This window comes from Cetorhinus maximus, chromosome 16 (genome assembly GCF_964194155.1).
Source record: "Cetorhinus maximus chromosome 16, sCetMax3.hap1.1, whole genome shotgun sequence".
NCBI lineage: Eukaryota > Metazoa > Chordata > Chondrichthyes > Lamniformes > Cetorhinidae > Cetorhinus > Cetorhinus maximus.
In genome coordinates this window covers 11951431-11974360 of record NC_135894.1, presented here as the reverse complement: position 1 = coordinate 11974360, position 22930 = coordinate 11951431, and the positions used below count along the sequence as shown (strand labels likewise).

General features: G+C 44.0%; 1 long non-coding RNA gene across 1 annotated transcript; it reads left to right on the top strand.

The window, feature by feature from the left end:
- The first annotated feature begins 4226 nt into the window (after positions 1-4226).
- Positions 4227-16849, top strand: LOC144691919 (uncharacterized). Its single transcript, XR_013579231.1, has 2 exons — positions 4227-4375; positions 15978-16849. It is a non-coding gene; the product is annotated as an uncharacterized LOC144691919 (long non-coding RNA).
- The last annotated feature ends 6081 nt before the right edge of the window (positions 16850-22930 follow it).

The following is a 22930-nucleotide window of genomic DNA, read 5'->3' as shown; positions in this document are numbered from 1 at the left end:
ACATCTACTGGGGTATTGTGACATGATAGTCAGGACCTTAACCTTGCTACTACCCTAGCTGGGATTCTCTAACTCAGCGCAGACCTGCAAGTGATGCTGTGATCTTCTGGTTTGTATGTCAAGCTAATAGCACCAACAGGGGGCCTGCATACCTCTTTGTATGAATGGAAATACTTAACAAAATGAGTTAAACTTGTGGTGCTAATTAACCATTATGGAATAATTGGGTGCAGGTTTAATCTGATTCATCTGTTTGGATTGGGGTTCAAGATTGGGATTGGGGTCAGTTCAGGTCAAATTTAAATAGAGCTAGCTTTTTTTCCTAACACCTTCAAATATTCAGTGTGGGTGCACTTTTTAATTCTCAAATGAAGAAAAACAGCCTTTAAATATTACATTTAAAGTTTGGGTAGTAATTGTTTTGGCCGCTTATTTCACCTGTAGAAGAATTCTTAAGCCTTTCTGCAATTGCTTCCTTCCCATTATCTTTATCCCTATTCTCTGTTGCTACTCAAAGGGGTTTAAAGTTTATTTAGAGTTGTCTTTGCACCTTTTTTACATATTCCTGTTTATATTTCGTTATGTTTTAACTGTGGGTCGCGTTGCTCGTTAACCAGTTGCACGCGTATCTGTCGGCAGGCAGTCGATTTCTATATACGGCAGACGCAGAGACCGATATGAAATGAAGCACATACTATTTATTTACACAAACAAAAGAGCATTAATATGTCATGTGCTTCTCCAGCCAAACCCTACTCTAGACTAACATTTACATGGTAGCCCATGCTACACATTCATTGGGTCTTACTGTTCAATATGCTCACAGTTTCTTAAAGGTGTAATACACCTCAGATTACCACATATTTGCAGAGAGCTAATTAAAATACTGAGTGCCAGGTGAATGTTTGCATTATTTCGGGGTGACCTTACTTCAGGCTGGAACCTATCAAGTACATAGAAAATAATTGCTTTACAAATTCAGTTTATATGAAAGATTCAGTTTCTTAAAAGTTTCTTCATCTTATTAGCTGAAGTGACAATAAGAATGATCTCTGTTAAGGTCAAGGGGGAGATGATAGGGATGGCTCCTTTTTTCACCTCTCTTTTGACCGATAAGGTTGCCAACCCTCCGTGATTGGAGTGTCCAGGAATTGAAGATCAATCTTCAGGACACATCTCTGTGCAACCCTGGAGAAATATCATACGGACATTAAAAAGAAATTGTGCTTTTTTGTCATTTTCTTTGATCATTTCTCTTTACCAGATACAAATACATTGAAAATGGAAGGGAAAAAGGCCGTTTGGCTATAGCCAAGCGTCATCCAACTGAGTAATGAATCTTTTTGCTTTTCAGTTGGTGTAGGAAGGCAGAGTGTCACAAGAATGGATATGTTGGCCGAACAATGGCAAAAGCGTGGGGGCAGGTGATGTGATGAAACCTCCAGGAATACATCTAATTGCAGTTGGCAACCCTAGGCAGACAGCTGAAATGTTTTAACCCCGAAGGCTGTAATTGTCAGGAACAGATAAATGATAGGTTTTCTCGTGAGTTTTAAAAGAAAGTTAAATGTTTATTCTTCAACACTTGAATGTGTACGTGACTACACCCACTCTAAACTCCGACAGATACAGAAACACTCAAGAAAAGATTGTGGTTACAGAATTAGCATGCATTTAGGTCTTAAGAGTTTAAGAATTCTCTGTCACACTTGCTGGGTGAAGGCTTAAAATGATTTAGGCCTGCAATCCTTTTTGTCCACTGAGAAAGTGTCTGGAGGTTTAGGAGATTGAATTCGCTGTTATTTTATTTTCGTAGCCGTAATGTGAAACCAGCTTTTTTAAAAAATGAGTTGGGGAAGTGGAGCCATTAACCACAGGAAGGGTCATTTGCATTTTAATGACTTCTCAAGGATATGTCCAGAAAGGTTGTTTGCACTTTATTGACATTGTCAAAATGTGACCAGATATGAAGATTGGCTAAGGGATTATGTAGTTCCATGTGTATTAACAGGAAATAAAAGATTACCTGGCCTCTCAACTCCATTTTGTTTTGACAGGAAAGTGTGCATTTTGGGTATAAGTTCATATTTAGCTCAAATTCATATGGTCTAAGAGTGACATCACACTCATATAAGATGATAGTGACAAGCAATAGTGAGAATACATGGAGATTCCAGTTTCTCTTCTGAAATAGTTTTTTCTTACTTAATGTCTTTGGATGTGTCATCAGCACCAAGCTATACTCACCTCTGCCAAGACTCTCCTCAATTTGCACCCACCCTGCCTAGTATCAAGATCAGCAAAGCCAAAGTCATAATTTCTATTCCTTGTGATGACAGCAGTAATGCAATTTCCCTCCTTGCCCTCTACAACCTTATCTGGGTATTCACTCCATGTTCCTCTCCTCTGTGGCCCACTTAGTGTCACCAACACACCTCCAGCAATTGTCCTCCCTTTTACCCTGAGTCACCTCCACCGTACCCTAAGGTAATATTCGGTGCCACCCCTTTTTCTTAGTCAGATGCTGTACCTAATTTGCAGTTATTTGTTCAGGTTCCACAGATAGTGATTAGCCCCAGCTTTATCTGTCCATCGCCACTTTCAGCCCATGACCATCTCTGCCTCATCAAACTGCCTATTGACATCAAAGTGGGGATGAGTCAGAACTTCTCCAGTCCAAAAATTGGGGAAACTAAATCCATTTTACTTGACTCCAAAAGCCTATCCCATTCCCCTGACTCCATTCCATTTTGTGGATGCTTGTTCCAACTGAACCAGACACTGCAGAATCTTTCTGCCCAGTATGACCTCGAGCTGAGCTTTAAATACTATAACTTATTAATTGCCAAGACTGTTTACTTGAGCATCTCCTTGCATCCCTACTTCACCCCTACCTGCACTGAAACCCTTATAGACACACCTCAATCCCCACTTCAAATGCCACCTTCATCAGCTTCCAATGGTACCTATACTATCTGTGACTCATCCAAAACACCACTGTCTACACTAAATCCCACACACCCATTCTTTCTTATGTGAAGAACTTTAGGTTCTTTCTGTTCTTAAAATCGGATATAAGTGCATATGGTTTTCTGCTGCATATGCCTTATAGTATTTTTAAGGTAATTATTTAAACAGTTAAAAGCTCTATCAATGGGGAATTTCCTGGGTCACTGGCATTTGCCAGAGGTGGAGTACCCCTCCGCTGCGTGGGGAGCTGTCAGCTTCATGGAGGAAGCCTCTGGAGCCATCTAGGGGTGGGGGTAGCATTGGAGTTGGAGGCTCCATGCCCCAAAGAGGGGTCCGCAAGCAGGGAAGGCCAACCCTATGGTCCTGATGAACCATCTGGAGAGGATGCTTCTGTGTTGAGTTGACCTGCCTAAGCTGTGTCAATCTTTCCCAGTGGGGCTACCAAGCCTCCAGAGCTGTCGGCTCAGCATCAGCATTGACATTTCGCCTTAATTGGATAGTGAGCCCAGAGGTGGCCAATTAGCAAACCACCTCTGGGAAAGTTGCCGACAAGTACGGGCTGGGGTCCTCCCATTTGGTGCTGATGTCAGGGCCCCAAAGGTCATGTTAAAATCCTGCCCAATGTTGCGGGTCAATGACCTTTCATCAGAGCTGATGATGCATTTCTCTTGCTTAAAATTTGCTAGCAAGCCCATTGGGCCGATCATATCAGGAATACCCAGTAGGATGCTTAGATCCCTTGATTTTGTTTCTCAAATGTACTGATTTTCAGTACATTTATGGGATAAAGTACAGAATTTCAGTACAGAATTATGGGATAAAGTGATATCAGGGACCGTGGAACTTCAATATAACAAGAGTTAAAAGGAGACAATAAAATTGGTCAACAGTCCTTCCCTCTGAATTTATTATCTTCATCAATTGGTCCTATTATCCTTGAAAATTAGAAATATTTAACAACTCTAATTCGGCTCCAACGTTTTGAGTGATTTTTAAAAAACGTGTAATTATAACAATTAGGGAGAAAAGCTTTCATTGCACCATTAAGTAGACTGTTAATGAAAATTAGAGGAAAGACTAATTGCTTGACAGGAAGCAAGAAGTGAATTTCAAATTTACAGAGATGTCAGCAATAGCAGAAACATGTAGCTTAATTTTAATATGTAAGAATTCATTTTTTATTCTAACTTTTATGAAGCTGGATGTATTTAATGTTTTGTTTCCTTTATTTCCACCTGATTTCTTATCTAGAACGTACCGATTCATAGTGAAGATGTTATTAAAGGTGACACGTCCACTTTCTTATATCCAAAAGACTTTGCGTGATTTAGAAAATGGCCAAGCGATTCCTCAGTGGTGACCCTGAGATCTGACAGAATTAATGCTTTACTTCAGATATTACCAGGTATTTTATCCAGGTATTTATTTTACCGACACACTACAGCAAACAGCGCAGAAAAGGTGAAATTAAATTCCAGGTTTCAACAACTTGATGGAAGTTTACCGTCTTTTTGGTAGTGTTAAAGACTTAAGGAGGTGCTGATAGTAGCATAAAGGTAGATAGCAGAATGGGTTAATAGTGTTATGATCCCAGGTGATGTTACTACTGGACAAGCCTGATCCCAGGGTGGAACCCAGCTTGATAGATCCTAACTTTTATTTGTTTGTTTAGATACGTGGAGAGTAGCTACTGAACAGAGTCACAGGAGTCAGCTGATGAACTTTTAACAAAAGAATAAAACATTTATTTAAAAAGAAAAGATGAACTACATTAGAATACGCCTTCACCCACAACTATACCTTTACAAATATATACAGATTGGTAAGGATAATACAAGTTACAAAAACTATCTTTAATGAGCACAGTAAATACATAGTCCATGTAAACCAATAGGCATCCTGTGGTCAGACACACAACACTCTGACACCAAGTGACAGATGTCACCCCAAACAGATGCAATGGATCTCTCTTCAACTCCCCCATAGACACTTGTCACACTGTGAGCCAACCGGTCTCACTGAACTGCACTCTGTCTTTCACACAAGGGTTTCCAATCTCCACTCTCCAAGACCTCACCTTGGAATCTTCTCCCAAACTGATGGTTTCTCTCAGATGCCTTCCACAAGGCTTCACCTCCATGGTTTTGAACTCTCCTTCTGATGTTCCTCTCCCCCAGGTCACCACACACATTCAAGCTTCCATGCACTCTCTCTCACCGACTCAGCATTAACAGTAAACCACTGTGTCACATGCCCATAGCAAAGAGTTACAGACCTTCAGTTGTCTCTTTGGACCTTCTTGCCTCTTGCAAGCTGTTCTCGCTTTAAACATGCTTTCTGTAGCTTTTGTCTCTTTAAATCTGAAGCTTGGAGCTTTTCTCTCTGCCCCTCACTCTTAACTTCACTTAACAGGACCTTTTCCAGGTTCCTGTCCTTCCTTTGACTAGAAGGTCTGCTTGGGACATTCTCTTGTTCCATTCCCCTGGATTTTTGGGGTTTTTCTTTAGCTTGGGATTTGTTGCCTGTTTCCTTTGCTCCAGTCTCTCCTGGCAGCTACTTTCAACCCACCTTAGCTTGGAACTGGCTATCTGTCCCTTCTAGGCTGCTTTTCTGGCAGCTATCTTCAAAACCAGCTGAACTCCAACAGCTTCCAATACAAACTGCTGTTTCTAGCTCTTCTGTGTGTATCTGTGGGAGGGACTTGCCTCTCTGGACACCTGCTGCTAGGCAGCAGCACTGTTTTTCTACTCTTGTGTTTGCTTAACTTCTTAAGTCATAAACTCTTATTAGAAAGGCAAGCAGCTTTTAAAAATGAAACTAAAACTCCATTTGACCGTTATTAACACACAGATACAGAAACACAAATCAAACTTAAACATTAAAGCTAAAACTCATTCCTAACACTCACAAGTACAAATATAACTCACTTAAACAGCCTCTGTTTCCGACCATTAGCACAACTGAAAAAAAAAAATTCATAAGTTTACTTTACACTGTCCTTTAAGTAGGCACTCAAAATGGTTCTTAGCTCCTGAGGGTTTATTTCTGTTCTTCTCTTAGCCAGTTAACTTCTAAACCCAGAACTTCATGGTGCAAGTACAACAGGAGATCCTCCCTCTAGCTAGGTGAATCTTCCAGCTTCATTTTAACATCAATGAATTTGGTCTTTACAATCTTCATTTAAGGAATTTGTAAATATGCTGGAGGCAGTTCAGGGGAGGTTTACTAGATTGATACCTGGAATGAGCGGGTTGTCTTATGAGGAAAGGTTAGACAGACTGGGCTTGTTTCCACTGGAGTTTAGAAGAATGAGGGGTGACTTGATTGAAGCATATAAGATCCTGAATGGTATAGACAATGTGGACATTGAAAGGATTTTTCCTCTTGTGGGTGAGTCCAGGACTAGGGGGCATTGTTTAAAAATTAGGAGTCGCCCTTTTAGGACAGAGATGAGGAGAATTTGTTTTCCCTGAGAGGGTTGTGCAGCTTTGGAAGTCTCTGCCTCGGAAGGCAGTGGAGGCGGGGTCATTGAATATTTTTAAGGAGGAGGTAGATGGATTCTTGTTAGGCAAGGGAATCAAAGGTTATCGGGGGTGCATGCAAATGTGGAATTCGAAACACAAACAGATCTGCCATGATCTTATTGTATAATTGAGCAGGCTCGAGGGGCCGAATGGTCTACTTTTGCTCCTATTTCATATGTTCATATGAATGCAAACATCCCCCTGCATTCTGGTGTGAACCGCAGAGACTTTTGTCTCTCTATCTCCTCCTCTCTCTCCCTCTCTCTCTCTCTCCCCCCCAGCTCTCTCTCTGCACTCACTCCCCCACAGTCTCTCCCTGTGCTCTCTCCCCACCATGCTCTCTCTCCCCCACCCTCTTTTCCCCTCATACACTCTCTCCCCTGCGCGCTCTCCCCCTGCACTTTCCCCCTGGGTTCGCCCCCCTCTCTTTGTCTGTCTCTGTCTCTCTCTCTCCGCCTTTCTCTCTCTGTCTGTTTCTCGCTGGCTGTCTCTCTCTCTCTCTCTCTCCTTCTCTCTCTCTGTCTGTCTCTGTATGGGCGGAATCATCCCAGATTTGCACGAAGTATGGCAGTGAGTGGGGAAAAAAGATGTTTTACCTGTCGGCTGCAAAGGCGGGTTTCCATGCTGTATCGTCCATTTCCCACCTCATTAATTATACAGCCACAGGGAACACCCTGTCTCACTGGCGGGCAGCCTCTGAACCGTAAGGCAACCATCTCATCACTCTAAACTCACACACTCACAAGGCCATCACACATTCACTGGCATCTCACTCAAAAGCTCAAAGGACATCACCACTCACTCTCTCACACACACCCTCACATCTCCATCTGGCCTCATCTCCTCTGGAGACTGCCTCCTCAGCCCTCACCCTCTTGAGGCCACTTGCACAGATCAACATGTGCTCCCACACACACCCTGCAATATCCACCTTCCCCAGTACAGCCCTCGCCCTGCAGCCACTTCCCTTGCCTGAGGCCACTTCTCCCCCTTCCCCAAGCAAGCCCTAGCCCTGCAGCCATTGAAAAGCCGCCCCTTCATTATGGCTGGTCTGGTAGGTAGAGATTTGCTTGTGAGCCTCCCTAAAAGTGATATTGTGCTGTCTGTGAAGCCTGGCGCTGATGACTGCGAGTGCTGCCCGAAGCAAGGTAGGTAGACAAACCTCGAAGTCCTGAGTGAAGTGCGGTTGGCTAGGTGCACGTCGCTTATGTACAGTTATGAAACATTTCGGTGCGCAATCACGCCAACATGCTCGGATGATCCAGTGTGGGGGGGATGATTCCAGTAAGCAGGACTTACAAGTAGACGCAGATTAGATATGTGGCGGCGGGAAACGTGGCCTGTCATTGCTGGGCAAAGTGGACGCTCGCAAACTGGTTTCATGACGGCGTGAAACTGATTTTTGGCCTTCCCGCCATTTTATCCTCTCACGCCCGCCATGATTCCCAGTGCCAATGGGGATGGAAAACTCCCCGCTTTATCTCCCTCTGCCTCTCTCTCTCTCTGTCTCTCTCTGTCTGTTTGTCTCTCTATCTGTCTCTCTGTCTGTTTGTCTCTCTATCTGTCTCTCTGTCTGTGCGGAATTTTCCCTGCTCACTGGCATCGCGTGTCAAGGTGGGCGCGAGCGGACAATATGGCGAGAAGGCCAAAAATCGGCTTCACGACGTCATGAAACCAGTTTGCAATTGTCTGCTTCGCCCGCCAGTGGTGGGCTTGCGTTTCCCACCACCGCACGTTGCCAACCTCATTGTAATCTATCTGCATATCGTTCTGAGCCCAGCTCACCGGAATCATCCCCCTGCATCAAATTTACCACCCGGAAAAACACGCCAGTGCGGAACGCGTCCTGAAAAGTGTGACATGCATAAAAGTCGGAAAAGTCAGGGTCTCGCTCACATCGCGGACATCCGAGGAGCAGAAAATATTGGAGCCTCACAGCAACTGGACCCTGGAGGAACACATGCATCACATGCTGGGTAGATTCTGATGGACATGGATCCATCAGCGAAGCAACTCACAGGAGGTGGAAGATCACCGTTTGAGGGTCTGCTTCGGGACATCAGTGTCTTGGCCATGGGTCTACTTGGGATGATTGTCCAAGGGTGGAGAGGAAGGTGTAGGTTTGACTGGGAGAGGAAGGTGTGTCAGGGCGTGGTGAAGTTGGGAGCAGGGAGCGTAAGTGTCAAGGTGAGGTTGAGGTTGGGAGTGGGGGGGGGGAATGAAGGTTTCAGGGGGGTTGAGGTTGTGGGGGGGGAGGGTCTAACAGGGGAGAATACAGCAACTGGGGAAGTAGATGTAGGGGGAAGGAAGGTGTAAGGGAAGGAGTTCTGAGAGGGACAGGACCTCTGGTGGAGGAAGGAGTTCCAAGGAGTGCAGGACCTCTGGGGGAATAAGCCTCTGAGATTACTGAGTGGATGAGCCAGGGATGTCCAGCTGCCACTCCTTCTCCCAGTGGGTGCCTGAGGGCCCCGGCCTGACTCCTTGAGGGGAAGGAGCACCTGGAGGGATGCCGGGTGCCCCGCTTTCCTCTTGCATTGCCAGTGCAGGAACCGCGCTGGAGTGCAGGTCTGCATGTACCTCTGTGTTCTGCTGGACTAGAGTTTTCATGGTGTCTGCTATCCTCCCCATGGCCAAATCCAGAGGCTTGTCATCTGACCCGGGCCTCACAGATGCCTCTTCCCCAGCAGTCCTCCGAGTGCCAGGGAGCTCGGCTGAACCTGCCTCCTCCTGCTGGAGACACGTGTCTGTGTGGTGACCACCAGATTGTGAACCCGAGCCTGCTTTAGATCTAGGTCCTAATGAGGTGTGTGTCTCTGCGCTGGTGGAGGGTGTGGGTAAGCGCTATGATGGGTCTTCCAGACTGCTTATTTCCAACTGGAGGAGGAGTCCTCTTGGCTGGAGGTGAGGACCTGGATGGAGCTGAGGGACTGCCTGGCTGAGGGTGCCGGTTGCTTGGCAGAGCTCCCTGTGAACCAAAGTAGAGATAATTAGTGCATGGCAGCAGAGTCAAAAGCAGGAGAGAGAGTGCCCACAGTTACAGTGAGAGAGGGATGATGTGGTACAGGATCCTCACTTGGGTGTTCGCTGCCGACCTCATTGTTGCCACAGACATGGTCCACATCCTCACCACTCAGCGCAATGGCACACTCCTCAAAGTGAGTGAGGGGGCCTAATGTGGGCCACTCCACTCCCAGTCTGGGACCTCTCCCTGCTCTTGTGAGCCAGCTTCTCCTGCATGGGAACAGATGGAGAGAGTGTGAGCAGGACACATGGCACTAGGTGGAATGTTTGTGTGGTGAGTGGAGCAATGGATGGGATGAGGACATGAGTTTGAGAGGGTATGAGCCTGATGGAGATGTGAGGGTGTGTGTGAGAGTTAGTGGTGTTGTCCCTTGAGGTGTGAGATCCCAGTGGGTGTGGGATGGGTTTGTGAGTGTGTGAGTTGAGAGTGATGAGAAGAGTGACTTACCCTGGCAGAATGGATGAGACCATTCATCCTCTTTCAGCACTGGGTGGCTGCCCTCTTTTACAGGGCATTGGCGCTGACCACCGCTGCCAACGCCTCCCATGCTGGATTTGTCACCTTGTTTGCTGGCCTATGCCCAGAGCAGGGGTAGAGGCCCACCATGATGTCCTCCACAGCATCCAAAAGGTCTTCCAGGGACATGTCACTGAATGGGAGGGCTGCAGTCTTCTTGCCTTCCAGGGCCGTGTCTTCCGTGCAGCAGCCCCAGGCTGGAAGCACCGAGAAGTGTACACGTGGCTGCACTTTAAATAGGGCGCCCGGCGTGAGGAAGTGGCAAAGTGCCGGAGTGGCAGGTGAACCGGAGGCAACACGAAATGGCGTGTTTCCGGGGAGTGCATGATTAATGAGGCGGGATTGGGATGATACAGCGTGAAAATCCACCACTGCAGCTGGTGGATAAAACGTTTTTTTTTCCCGCTCGCTAACGCACTTAGTGTAAATCTGGGACGATTCCGCTGTCTCTCTCTGTGTGTCTCTCTCTCTCTGTGTCTCCCTCTGTCTCTCCTGACGTTTTCAACACTTTACTGGGACTTGGAGACTCTCATTCTGTCCAGCGGCCTCACACTGCCTTCGCCATTATCTCAAAGCGTAAACACCTTGCATCTTTTCCAGTCAAACAACCTGGGCCCCCTTTCATTTCTACAAACCACCCAGGCTTGCTGTCAGGCAGATGTTAGCATAGGTCACATGACCCCCTTCATTTTACCCTAAATTTAAAGGCACAGTCCCAAAACCTAACAATCTTAGAAACCTCATAATTGTAACCGTTAGTTCTATCAAATATGGCTCACCCCCTTTCATTTTCTGCTGAGCGGCTTTCCATAGGTCAGGCAGATTATTACCCCAGTGACACATGGAGTGAAGGCACTAGCAGACAGACTGCCAGTCACAGAATTGGCTTACCGACCTGTGCTGAGTTAGCAACTTAGGCCACGGGTAGCGGAGTAGGACTCGAATAGTGGGCGGAAAAGTTAATCAGAGCTCCAGCTTCTGATTACAAGTCAGGGCACCAGTCATTCCCACTGGAAAGGAAGCATGTGTGTGATTCCAAGTGAAGCAGGATCAGCTATGCCCCCCTGCGATAGAATAGACTGCTGATGCCCATTGTTTGGGCTCTCAGATGAAGGGCTGCCACTCACGGGAGGTACCAGAAGAATACCGCCTCGTAGCAAATTGTTTCCCAGCAGAATTCAAGAGAGGGAGGGGAAAAATAGAATGATGCATGGAATCCATTTTTCAAGCTACAATACTATACTCCCGGGAAGTGGATCATTTAATACACCTATTGTATGAAACACATTCATTGCTTCAAAATCCTTTAATGAATTCATTGTCAGTAAGGGTTTAAACATGAAGCTCTTTAAGTCACAACATTTTAATATAAAATTGATGTTGGAATATTTGGTTATGTATTCCTCACACTGAACAGAGCTATTAACCATAATGGCACCATGGATGAGTTATGTGACAGAGCTGTCAACACTGCAGGCAAGATTACTTGTTCTCCAGCACCCTTCCTTCTTTGATGATGGAAAAAACTGTCAGTATTGCCTCACCTACATCTGTGATGCGATCAAGGTTAGTCTTCAGAGTTTGGACACTTGGATGATTGAGAAACTGGCCTTCGTATTGGTTTCCAGCCAACCATTCATCAGTAATTTTTCAATTATGTGTGTCACCACCAAAACAGATGTTAATGACTGAAGCACAGGAAGTAAGATAAGACAAGTGTTCTTTATTTAAACAGAACAGTTATAATGGGGTCTATGAGTAGATGGATTAGATAAATATAAATTCAAAATCATAAAGAGAATGGAGTGAAAGAGAAAAGGAAGCAAAGATGAAATGATGAGTAAAAGTCTTTCAAATTATTTTTATTTCAAAAAAAGTTAATTTTGATGTATAAGGTTAATATTACAGCAATGAAGCCTTATTGATGTAAATGTTATGATAAGCAGGCTGCAAACTTTGGTTAGTTGCCCCAGGGAGCCTAAAGTTTAATAGATCTACCATCTATTAAGAAAGTTTTATCTCAAATGTGCCATGCTGTGCCCGAAAGATTAGCTTATTTTATTGGAGCCATCTTTTAATAATTTGCTTAACAACAGCCTGCTGTGCGTATTACTACATTTTATCTGTGCGTATTGAAAATTGGGGTAATTATACCAAAAAAGAGAGTTAACACTAAAATCGTCCTTCAATCTATAATGGATACTGGCAATTAATAATTCCCATGTTGTTTTTTAAGGACAATAAATCTGTGGCATTGTCATATAAGGCAAAGTACTGTATGTTTGCATCTTAGTTCGAACAATTGTAAGGAAATATTTTGTGGCACTTTGGCCAGGACTTTCACCATGACAGAGAGTTTCTCCATTGTGGTGAAAATGGTGGATGATGCCTGAAGCCGGAAGTCCCATCCCTCGGAAGTCCCGCCCCCAAACATGGCACCTATCATTTTTGCAGGTTGGGGTGGGGGGGAGAGGGGATGCGCAGAATGAGCCTGGGTCAGTATTTGAGTTTCACGGAGACAGCTGCCCATAGAAATCTGCCTCCACTCATGTGATTTTGGTGTGAGATTATACCTGGCATCAGCAGGCCTGAATTTTGTGGATGTTTTTGGACAGCCAGGGCACCTTTAGGAGAGGTATGGTGCCCCTTTGGGTATGGTCCGGGGACACATTTGGGGAATGTCTGGTGCCCTTTAGGAGAGGTCAGTTGCCCTTTGCATGAATGTGCATAATTAATGCATAAACTCAATGGAACTGTGAAGCTGATTGAAATTATCAAAAACAACCGTCAAAAGTGTTGAGATGCACAGTCAAAGGAAACAAATAAGGTATTTTAAACTCCTGCACTTAACTGTTTGATAAACCTGTCCGGAGTGTTTTTTTTAAATGATTTTTTGCAATTGCACTCTGTCTGTTGACATAAGTTTTCATTACTGGATTAGTGCTGCTTGACCGATTTCACAACCATACATTATCACAGTAGGGTGCCTGACATTTCATAGTTTGATAGCTCCAAGTGCTTATGGACTCTTTAAAGCCGGACAATGAATTTGAATGCTTGTTTTTAAAGGATTATGCAATTGAATGAAATACTTGTTGGAAGGCACAATGTAGATGAAGGAAAGTAAATGTAGCAAATGGGTTTTTATGCACAAGAGTGTTTTTTTTCAATACAGTCTGCAATTTGCACTTGGAATTTTATTCAATTTAATCTCAGTATAGGTCTAGAGGCTTGCCCATGGTGGATACAGGGTGAGTTGGCATGGCAGGTGGAAGGGAAAAGGCTGGTGGATGAGGGGCATGAATGCCACTAAGTTAGAATAGAGGCTATAAAAGGCCATGGGGGTGGGTGGGAGTCATAGGTTAGCATGGAGGGTGTGAAGGGCCATGAGGGGATGGGTGAGGGGCATGAGGTGGCATGGATTGGCATGGATGGGGCATGGAGAGTGTGTGTGTGGGGTGGGATGAGGGCTGGAGGGGTGTTTTGTTTCTCTGTTTTGCTAAAATCTTTGATGCAGTGCCGGTACACCAAGGCAAGCCTTGCGCCCAGCTTCTCTCTGCACTCAGCATCCTCTGCACATGTTCCAGGGTTGCCCGGCCCGACTCCTAGGGAACCTCGCCACTCTTGAACGAAATTCCAACCTTCCAGGTTACTTTCTCCCGGGTTGAGTTTGCAGGGCTGGAAAATGTCCCAACTCCGCTCAGGAGTGAAAATCCAGGCCTTTGAGGTTGTCTTTCAGTAACAGGAAATTAAGCAAATGCAGGAGTGTTTCGAAGATGGAACTCACTGCTACAAAGGGTAGTTAAGGTGACTCGGATAAATGTATTTAAAGGGAAGCTAGTTAAACACAAGAGGGAGAAAGGAATATCCTTAGGTTGAAATTTAGATGAAAAGGGGTAGGAGGAGGCTTACATAGAAAATAAACATTGCAGAGATAAGTTAAGATAAAGGACATCTTTCATTGCTATATATTCAACTGGAGAAATGTTTAGAACAGACGTTAAATGCCTCAAATATGTAAATTAGGGGACCTAACATCCTATGAAGCACCTCATCCAAAAATTAGTCAGCAATGAGTGTTCAGATGTTGGGCCTCTCTTTTCAGCATTCTCCAGAAGCCCTGTGGTTGTCACTCTGGGTAAATCATTAAAATGTTTGCCCATGTGAAAACCCATCCAGGGGAACCAGAAGTAATAGAGCGCCCCTTTGACTCTATAAGATTCATGTTCAGATCCCTCAGCTCACTGTAGCCCACTCTAAACCCACTCTTCACCAGGACTTACCTGCGGACTGTTTGGCAAGATAGGCACCCTGATATTGATGTCTTGACCTGGGGGAGCTGCCAGGGGGAGGTGTGATCAGCACTGACCGTTCAAGTCAAGTATGTTGATGAGGCCCAGGGGCCAATTCCCATCGACCCTTTTGGTTTGGAAGCATAGTGGTTGCCAAAAACAGGCTCCGAACTAATTTCTGGGCCACTAAGTGTTAACGGTGGTCTTAGCAATGAATCCATTTCCCCACAGTAAAACCTTTTTCTGAGTTTATCATATTTCAGGTGCAGTTCCCGAAGTACGAGCTGGCAACTGAGACCCTTTCCCACCACCATTGTGTTTATTGGAAAAATCACTGGCACCTTTCCATGATTTTCTGATGCTGTGCAAGGTTACGGTTGACTGAGGTGTGGCAGAGATAATTTGAGGCAAGATTATTCTCAATGTTCTATTCATTAAAACAATGACAGTAAATAAATTGGAAATTCCTCATGTTAAACATGCCACGCTTCAGCTATAATGAAATTTGAGATGCAGATCCTGGGAGCCAAGTCTCAACACACTGAGATTTTATTAATGCTGTTTTTAATGTCAAAAATCTCAAATGGTTGCCATGAATAATATTTTTTTATCTTCTGGATAAGTTCTTTGTATTGTATTTGTTGGGTGACATACACAGTCTGACTTTAGTGAATAATTGCTATTCAGCCTAAAATAGAGTTGAGATGAAAACATGGCCTTATTGACCTGCATCACAAGTTTAACAGATTTGTGGATTTGTACTCCCAGATTCCTCTGTTCTGCTAACCCATTCAGAACCTTACTGCCCAAGCGATATGTTGCCTCCTTATTTTTTTTTTACCAAAATGTAATGCCTCACACTTGTCTATTTTGAAATGTACTTGCCATTTATATGTCTATCCTTCAAGTTTATTTATGTTGCATTTCTTTTAGGTGTTGACTAACCTTCCCAATTCGGTGTCTACTTCAGATTTAAAGATTGTGTTTTCTTTCTAAATCTAGACCTGGTCAGTTCTAAATTGTGAACAAAGTAAGAGTTATACTAGTTAGTACAAATAAAAAAAGCTTGTTAAGTAAGGAAAATTTAAGTAAGTAATAGGGGCTAGGCCAAGTTTCACTATCAAGTGGCTCATACTCACCAATGACCTACTCAGTTTGGGTTCTGCTAGAACCACTCAGCTCACCATATTACAGCCTTGGTCCAAACATGGACAAAACAACTGAATTCCAGAGATGAAATGAGAGTGACTGCCCTTGACTTCAAGGCAGCATTTGATTGAGTGTGGCATCAAGGAGCCCTAGCACAACTGGAGTCAATGGGAGTCATGGAGAAAACACTCCACTGGTTGGAGTCATGTTTAGCACAAAGTTGTGGTTGTCTCAAACCCAGGACATTGCTGAAGGAGCTCCTCAGGGTAGTGTCCTAAGCCCAATAATCTTCAGCTGCTTCATCAATGACTTTCCCTCATAAGATGAGAAGCGGGGATATTTGCAGTGTTCAGTTCCAGTTACAATTCCTCAGATACTGAAGCAGTCCAAGCCTTCATGCAACAAAACTGGTCAAGGGCAGATAACATCTGAATCCCACAAGTGCTAGGCAATGAGTATTGTCAATAGGAGAGAATTTAACCATTTCCCCTTAATGTTCAATAGGACTACCATTGCTGAACACTGCACCGGCAACATTCTAGGGGGTCCCATAGATCAAAAGCCTAACTGGACCAGCCAAATAAATGCTGTGGCCAAAAAAACAAATCAGAGGTGCAGCAAGCAACTCAACTCCTGACTCCTCAAAGGCTTTCCACCACCTACAATCCACTAAATGTCTTTTACATTTAGTGATAGAGACTACCTTCAGAACAATACCACCCCTCCGCTTGCCTGGATGAGTGCAGCTCTAACAACACTCAAGAAGCTCGACACCATCCAGGACAAAGCAGCCCACTTGATCAGCACCCTAACGCCACCTGAAATGTTTACACCCTCCACTGGTGTACTGTGGTAGCTGTGTGTCTACCACAAGTCACAGTGCAGCAAATTGCCAAGGCTTCTTTGACAATAGCACAAGCTCCATCTAGAAGAACAAGGGCAGCAGGCCTATGGGAACACCACTATCTGCAAATTTCTCTCCAAGTCACTCACTTGGGAAAGTATTGCTGCCGGATCAAAGTCCTGGAGCACTGTAGCTAACAGCTCCGTGCGTGCATCTCCACCACCAGTTCTGCAGCAGGTCAAGGGCAATTGGGAATGTACAATAAATGCTGACTCCAACATCAACCTGAAGGAATAAAACAATCACGCAATGCAGAAATGTATGGAATGTCATATAGAAGGAGTGAAAGAAACTTAGAAAAACTGACAGATTGCAATGAATATTTGGATCCATAATGGTTTAAAATACTGAGTTCATGTAACATGTTTGGATCCACAATCAATCTATGAGCGTAGTTGTAAATGTGATCCTTTTACGTATATGTTTAAGGAGTATTACATGTACTATATACTAATAAACCTGTGACACCTGACTTCAATGTTTAAAAGCCTTAGTTATATTCCTCCTCAAATCAATAAGACTGTTCCTCCGGTATGTTGAAATATAAAATGAAGTTGTTGCACTGAATAGCATTGATGGATATGAATAAGTTTGGTGATGGACAATACTATTTTAAAATTCAGAATGAGTTATATGGCTTAGGTTAATTCGATTTCTTCCCTCACACCTCCAACTGCCTGATAAGAGGCTTAATTGGTGTTTAAAATATTTACTGCTGTGCTAACGTACATGTAAACTGGCATCACTACAATGAAAGCAGCCATTTAGCTGTGTTTGCTTCTTATTGCACAGCATCAAAATTAACAACAGTCTGATAATAACTCCTGGAGTTACTTTTACCCATTCACAGCTTCTGTCTCAAACATTAATTAATGTCCGTAAAATTCAAATTAATTCAAATCCAGCTCTTGTTCAGGGAAACAAAAACAAAAATATCTGGAAAAACTCAGCAGGTCTGACAGCATCTGCGGAGAGGAACATAGTTAACGTTTCGAGTTGAAACGTTAACTGTGTTCCTCTCCGCAGATGCTGTCAGACCTGATGAGTTTTTCCAGCTATTTTTGTTTTTGTTTCAGATTTCCAGCATCCGCAGTATTTTGCTTTTTATCTTATTCAGAGAAGTTCATCGAAAATCTGGTTTGCTTCTGGTGCATGAAACTTATCAGAAGCAAACGTGTAAAGATAATCCTTAAAGGGTTCACCATGTCGCTCATGTTTGAGGTAGTAGAAATTACTTTATCAATGAAATTAAAACATGTGAACTTCCTGCAGAATTAGGAATATATAACTTTGATATTGTGGATACTAACAATCACAGGGCATCCCAAAGCACTCGACAATGAAGAATTTTGAAGTGTTGTCAACGATACTATGGGCTGAATCTTCAGCTCAGCGAGCAGGGGTGGGGCCCACTCGCCGAGGCGTAAGATACACAGGGTGATGTCGGGTGTGCGTCCCGACGACACCGCGTGTCATTTAGGTTTTCAGTTTGGTGGGTGCGCAGCCGACTCAGCTGTGCACCCGCCAAGCTGTCAAAGGCCTGTTAAGGACATTAATGAACTAATTAAGCCTATTGAGTAAGCTGCCCGTCCAACCTTAAGGTTGGCGGGGGGCAGGCGAAGAGCCCAAGCGGCCTTCGCATTTTTCATGGAACCTCATCCACGGGCGGGATGAGGTTTCATGAAGGGTTTATAAATTAAATACATTTTTTCATTAAAGTTCATTGACATGTCCCAGCTCATGTGACACTGTCACATGAGGGGGGCATGCCTTAAATTTTTTTTTTTCTCTTTATTAAAATTTTTGACCATCAAACTAATTTCCCTGAGGTAGCTCTGTGCCCCAACTCGGGAGATACTGCCCCCCCCCGCCCACACAGGGAGTGCTCAGTGCTTCTGGGTGCGGGTCACGCTGGGCAGGCCTTAATTGGCCCACCCACGTAAAATGGCGGCATGGACCCGATCGGGGTGCCGATTGGGTCGGCGCCCGCGAGGTGGTGGGTGGATTTCTACCCTATGTATCAGTGTTGCAATGTAGAAAATGTGGCAACCAATTTGCATTTAGTAAGTTCTCACAAACAGTAATGTGACAATGTCCATATAAACTATTTAGTGATGTTGGTTGAAGGATAGATATTGGCTTGGACACTGGAAGCACCTTGTACTCTTCATTGAAATAATGCTGATGTGTCAGATTTTATTGAATAACCTTCCTGTGAAGCACCTTGAGACCTTTTGCAATGTTAAAGGCACTATGTACATTCAGGGTGGTGTTATTGTTGCCATGGGATCTTCTATGTCCACTTGACCGAGTGAATGGGTCCCCATTTATCATCTCATCCAAGACACAGCACCTCCGACAGTGCAGCACTCCCTCAGTACTCCACTGGAGTGTCAACTGAGATTATGGCCTGGATCTTCTGAGGAGCAGCAATCATTGTCAGGTCACTATTCCGCTCAAATTTTCCTCCTGTCTCAACGCTCCGCCACATTTGTTGCCAAATCTCCCCAGCTAGGCTTTACTATAAATGCAGAGCATAGCATCCTTCCAAGAGCTCCATCATAGCATTGTAGAGTCAGAGAGAAGACAGGACACTTGCCCATTTTAAGGCACTAGCTGGCTGTGGTAAATGGCAGGTGGTTGAAGTGGGTTGGGGATAGTCAGGTTGGATTGGGGGGCTAGTCAGGTCTTGTCGTGGAGGGGTTGGGTGGTTGGGAAGTGTAGGTTGGGTTGGTGGGGAGGGGGGAGGAGTCAAAGGGTCAGTTTGAGCGTTGGAATGGGTTTGGTGGGGGGTGGGGGGGGAGTCAATTGTGTAGTTACCCAGAGGTTAGATTAGATTTTTTCCTGTCTAACATTCCTCAGTAACTATTCATACATTACCATGGAACTGTGCAAAGTCTGTAACTCTAGCTCAGAATTGAAGACATTCACGGAAGGACCCGGGGAGCAGGGGAATTGTCCATCAGAAGTTGGACCTACTCGGGTAATTCCAATGGAGGTCTGCGCATCAGCACTTCCACAGGGTCCTGATAAGCATCTTCAGCCATACATCCAGATTCCCAATGATCCAGAGACTGGAAGATTTGAGCCTATGTGATCAGTCTCTGGAGTGAGAATTGAACCCATGACCTTCTGAATTAGAAGCAAGAGTGCGCTTACTGAGCCATGGTTGACACATAATCTGCCTTAACAAGCTTTGCCTCTCCAAGAGACTGTGCTTTCATTATCCTTTATGTTCTCGAGATTACTCCAGACCTCCAGAGAAAATTGACGAAGTAGATGATAATCCAGCAGGAAATCTGACACCATGGGATTTCAAGCTATTTCTTAAAATATCTATGAATAATATTTGTTTTGTTCCAGAGAAGATCCAGGCCTTGGTGACAAATGGTTTGCAGTAAGTTATGTAGTTTCTCAAGGAAAATTCGACGCTGCTATGCATACTGTTACAGTTGTATATTTTAATGAAGCATTTATACAAGTATATTTTAATATAATGAGCCTTACACATCATGACCAAAGGGAAGAATCTAGGAATCCAACTGTTTTATTAGAGTTTTGATATGATTACATTATTGGTCTTTCTGTATACAAATTGAACTCTGTTGACTGGAAAGTATTTGAGCATTTCTCATGTCAGAGACTAGACAAAAACAAGCCATAAATGTCCATTAATGTCAGCTTTTTTGAGGAAAACCACGTAACAAACTTTCTTGTGAGAAGCTAATAAAAATGCCTGTCAGGAATGTAGTGTTACAACTGAATGCTCACCCTTTGAAAACTGCATGGTGTAAGGATGTGAACAGAAGGCTCAAATCCAGTCATCTTTGGTGTGACATTAAGTAGAATTACATTGAATTACAGAGCATGCACAACACAGAAAACAAGCCATTTGGCACAACTGTTCAGTGCTGATGATTATGATCTAAATGAGTCCCCTCCTTCCCCTCTTCATCAAACCCTATTGGCATAACCATCTACTTCTTTCTCCATCATGTGTGTACCCGGCTCCCTCTTGAATGCACGTTGACCTTGGGTGAGGGTAGAATCAGTTGTGATGTGCTGCTCGAGTTGACTCTGCGATCCCATGTTGTTAGACAGACACAGTGTGGGGAATCTGGGCTAAGATGTTTTGGCCCTATCTCTGACCCATGCTCCTTCTGTAACAGTTTCCCTAGTGGAGTGCAGGATTTTGGAATCACCTCTAAAGATTAGCCACAGAAGTCCACTGGCAACTGTGGATTCGGACCAGGATGAGTTATCTGCAAATAAGATGGGCAGAATAGAGGAGAATATTAGAAAACAACAGGAAAAGTAAGAAAATGTTTTTCATGAGGGGCATGGACAGGGTGGTTAGGGAGCAGCTGTTCCCCTTAGTTGAAGGGTCAGTCACAAGGGGGCATAAGTTCAAGGTGAGGGGCAGGAGGTTTAGGGGGGGATGTGAGGAAAAACTTTTTTACCCAGAGGGTGATGACGGTCTGGAATGCGCTGCCTGGGAGGGTGGTAGAGGTGGGTTGCCTCACATCCTTTAAAAAGTACCTGGATGAGCACTTGGCACATCATAACATTCAAGGCTATGGGCCAAGTGCTGGTAAATGGGATTAGGTAGGTAGGTCAGGTCTTTCCAACCTTTTTGTCTGGTATAATATAGTTCACTTTTCTTATTTTAATGAACATTTTATTCTTTGTATTAAAAGGTCCTCAGCATTTTATTGAGTTGTACAACTGATTATTCAATTAACTACTGTCCCAATGGCCTTGTAGTTTTTCTTCACCTTAGAGAGCTTAAAATTCCCGTCTTCTCTCTCTGACAGACACTGAACTCTCTGCTCTCAACTCCTGTCGGTGCAGACTCGATGGGCCGAAGGGCCTCTTCTGCACTCTGTGATTCTGATTCTGTGATGTGCCTTAATGATTCACTCCACAAAAAGATGCTGAGGCTAAAAAAGTAAAATTATGAAGACAGGTTCTATCTACTTGACTTGTGCTTCTTTGAGTATAGGGGTGATTACATCGAGGCATTGAAGATTACTTAAAGATTTGATAAAGTAGATAGAAACTATTCCCTCTCGTGGTGGGAGAGTCTAGAACATGGGTTATGATGCTAAAATTAGAGCTGGGCTGTTCAGGGGTGATGACACTTCACACACAAAGGGCAGTGTGTTACAATCCCAGTTGCTGTTAATACCGGACAAGTCAGATCCCAGAGTGAAACCTGGCTTGATATATCCTAACTTTGTTTTTACTTAGAAACCGTGGATGAAAGTTATTGAACAAATTCACAGGAGTCTGCTGAGGACCTTTTAATACAAAGAATAAAATGTTCATTAAAATAAGAAAAGTGAACTATGTTATACCAGACAAAAAGGTTGGAAAGATCTCAATACAAACACAAAAAGACAATTCAAATTCCTACTATTCCTTTACCCCAGCAATACCTTTACAGGCACATAAACCGGTGAAGAGTTACTGCTAGTTTGACACAAAGGCTTCTCGCTTGGGACTGGCATAGTTGCAAACGTTTTTCTTCTGGTGAATTCCTGAGCATTCACTTAATGCTTCTCACCCAACTTGTATCTCTTCTCCGAGACACCCAAAGACCACACTGTAAACTCGCTGTTTCTTCAACTTCAGAGCAACCAAATAAGTTCCCTAAACTCAGTCTTCCAGTAGCACTCTGATAAACTGATTACTTTATTGAGTCATACAACTGATTATTCAGTTAACTACTGTCCCAATGGCCTTGTAGTTTTTCTTCTCCTTAGACAGCTTAAAATTCCTGTCTCCTCTCTCTGATAGACACTGAACTCTCCTCTCTCAACTCCTGTCTTTTTCTGTGTCTGTCACTGGATCACCGAGGCTAGGCAACAACAATGTTTTTCTATTTTGTGTTTTTTTCCCCAAGAACCACTGAACTTGCAATCCTTTTTAACACTTCAGGGGTTGTAAAACCTCATTAAAAATGTATATACACAAACAAACTCAAAAGACCTGAAAGCCTTTAGTCACAATTCAGACTCCCAGGCACCAAGGTTCATAAACAAAACCTAAGTGAAACTGAAACTTTTTTTTACCTTTCTTAACACACATAGATATATATAAATTCAGCTTAAAATTGTACATTGTACAATTTGGAACTGACTACCACCACCCATCCTCCCCCAAAAGTTGTTAAGGCTAGGTTACTTAAAAATGTCAAGACTAAGACTGATAGACCTCTGTTAGCTAAGGTAGCAAGGGATATGGAGTTAAGGCAGGTACTAGAGCAGGCTTGAGGACCTAAATGGCCTACTCCTGTTCCTATTGGTGGAATTTAATGCCCCTATTTTGGCGAGTTTGGTGGGGGGCATTTAATCAGGTGGGAGGGTGGTGGGTAGGAATCCCACCTCCTTTCCACCTCCACCTCAATTAAGTTCATGGTGGGAAGGCCCGGAGACAACCTTCCCACCCCACTGTCAATTGAGGCCCTCAAGTGGGAAATTAATGCCCACTTAGGTGCCAGGAATTTGCCATGCAGGAAGCCTGAAGACTAAAACTAAACCCTGTCGGGGTT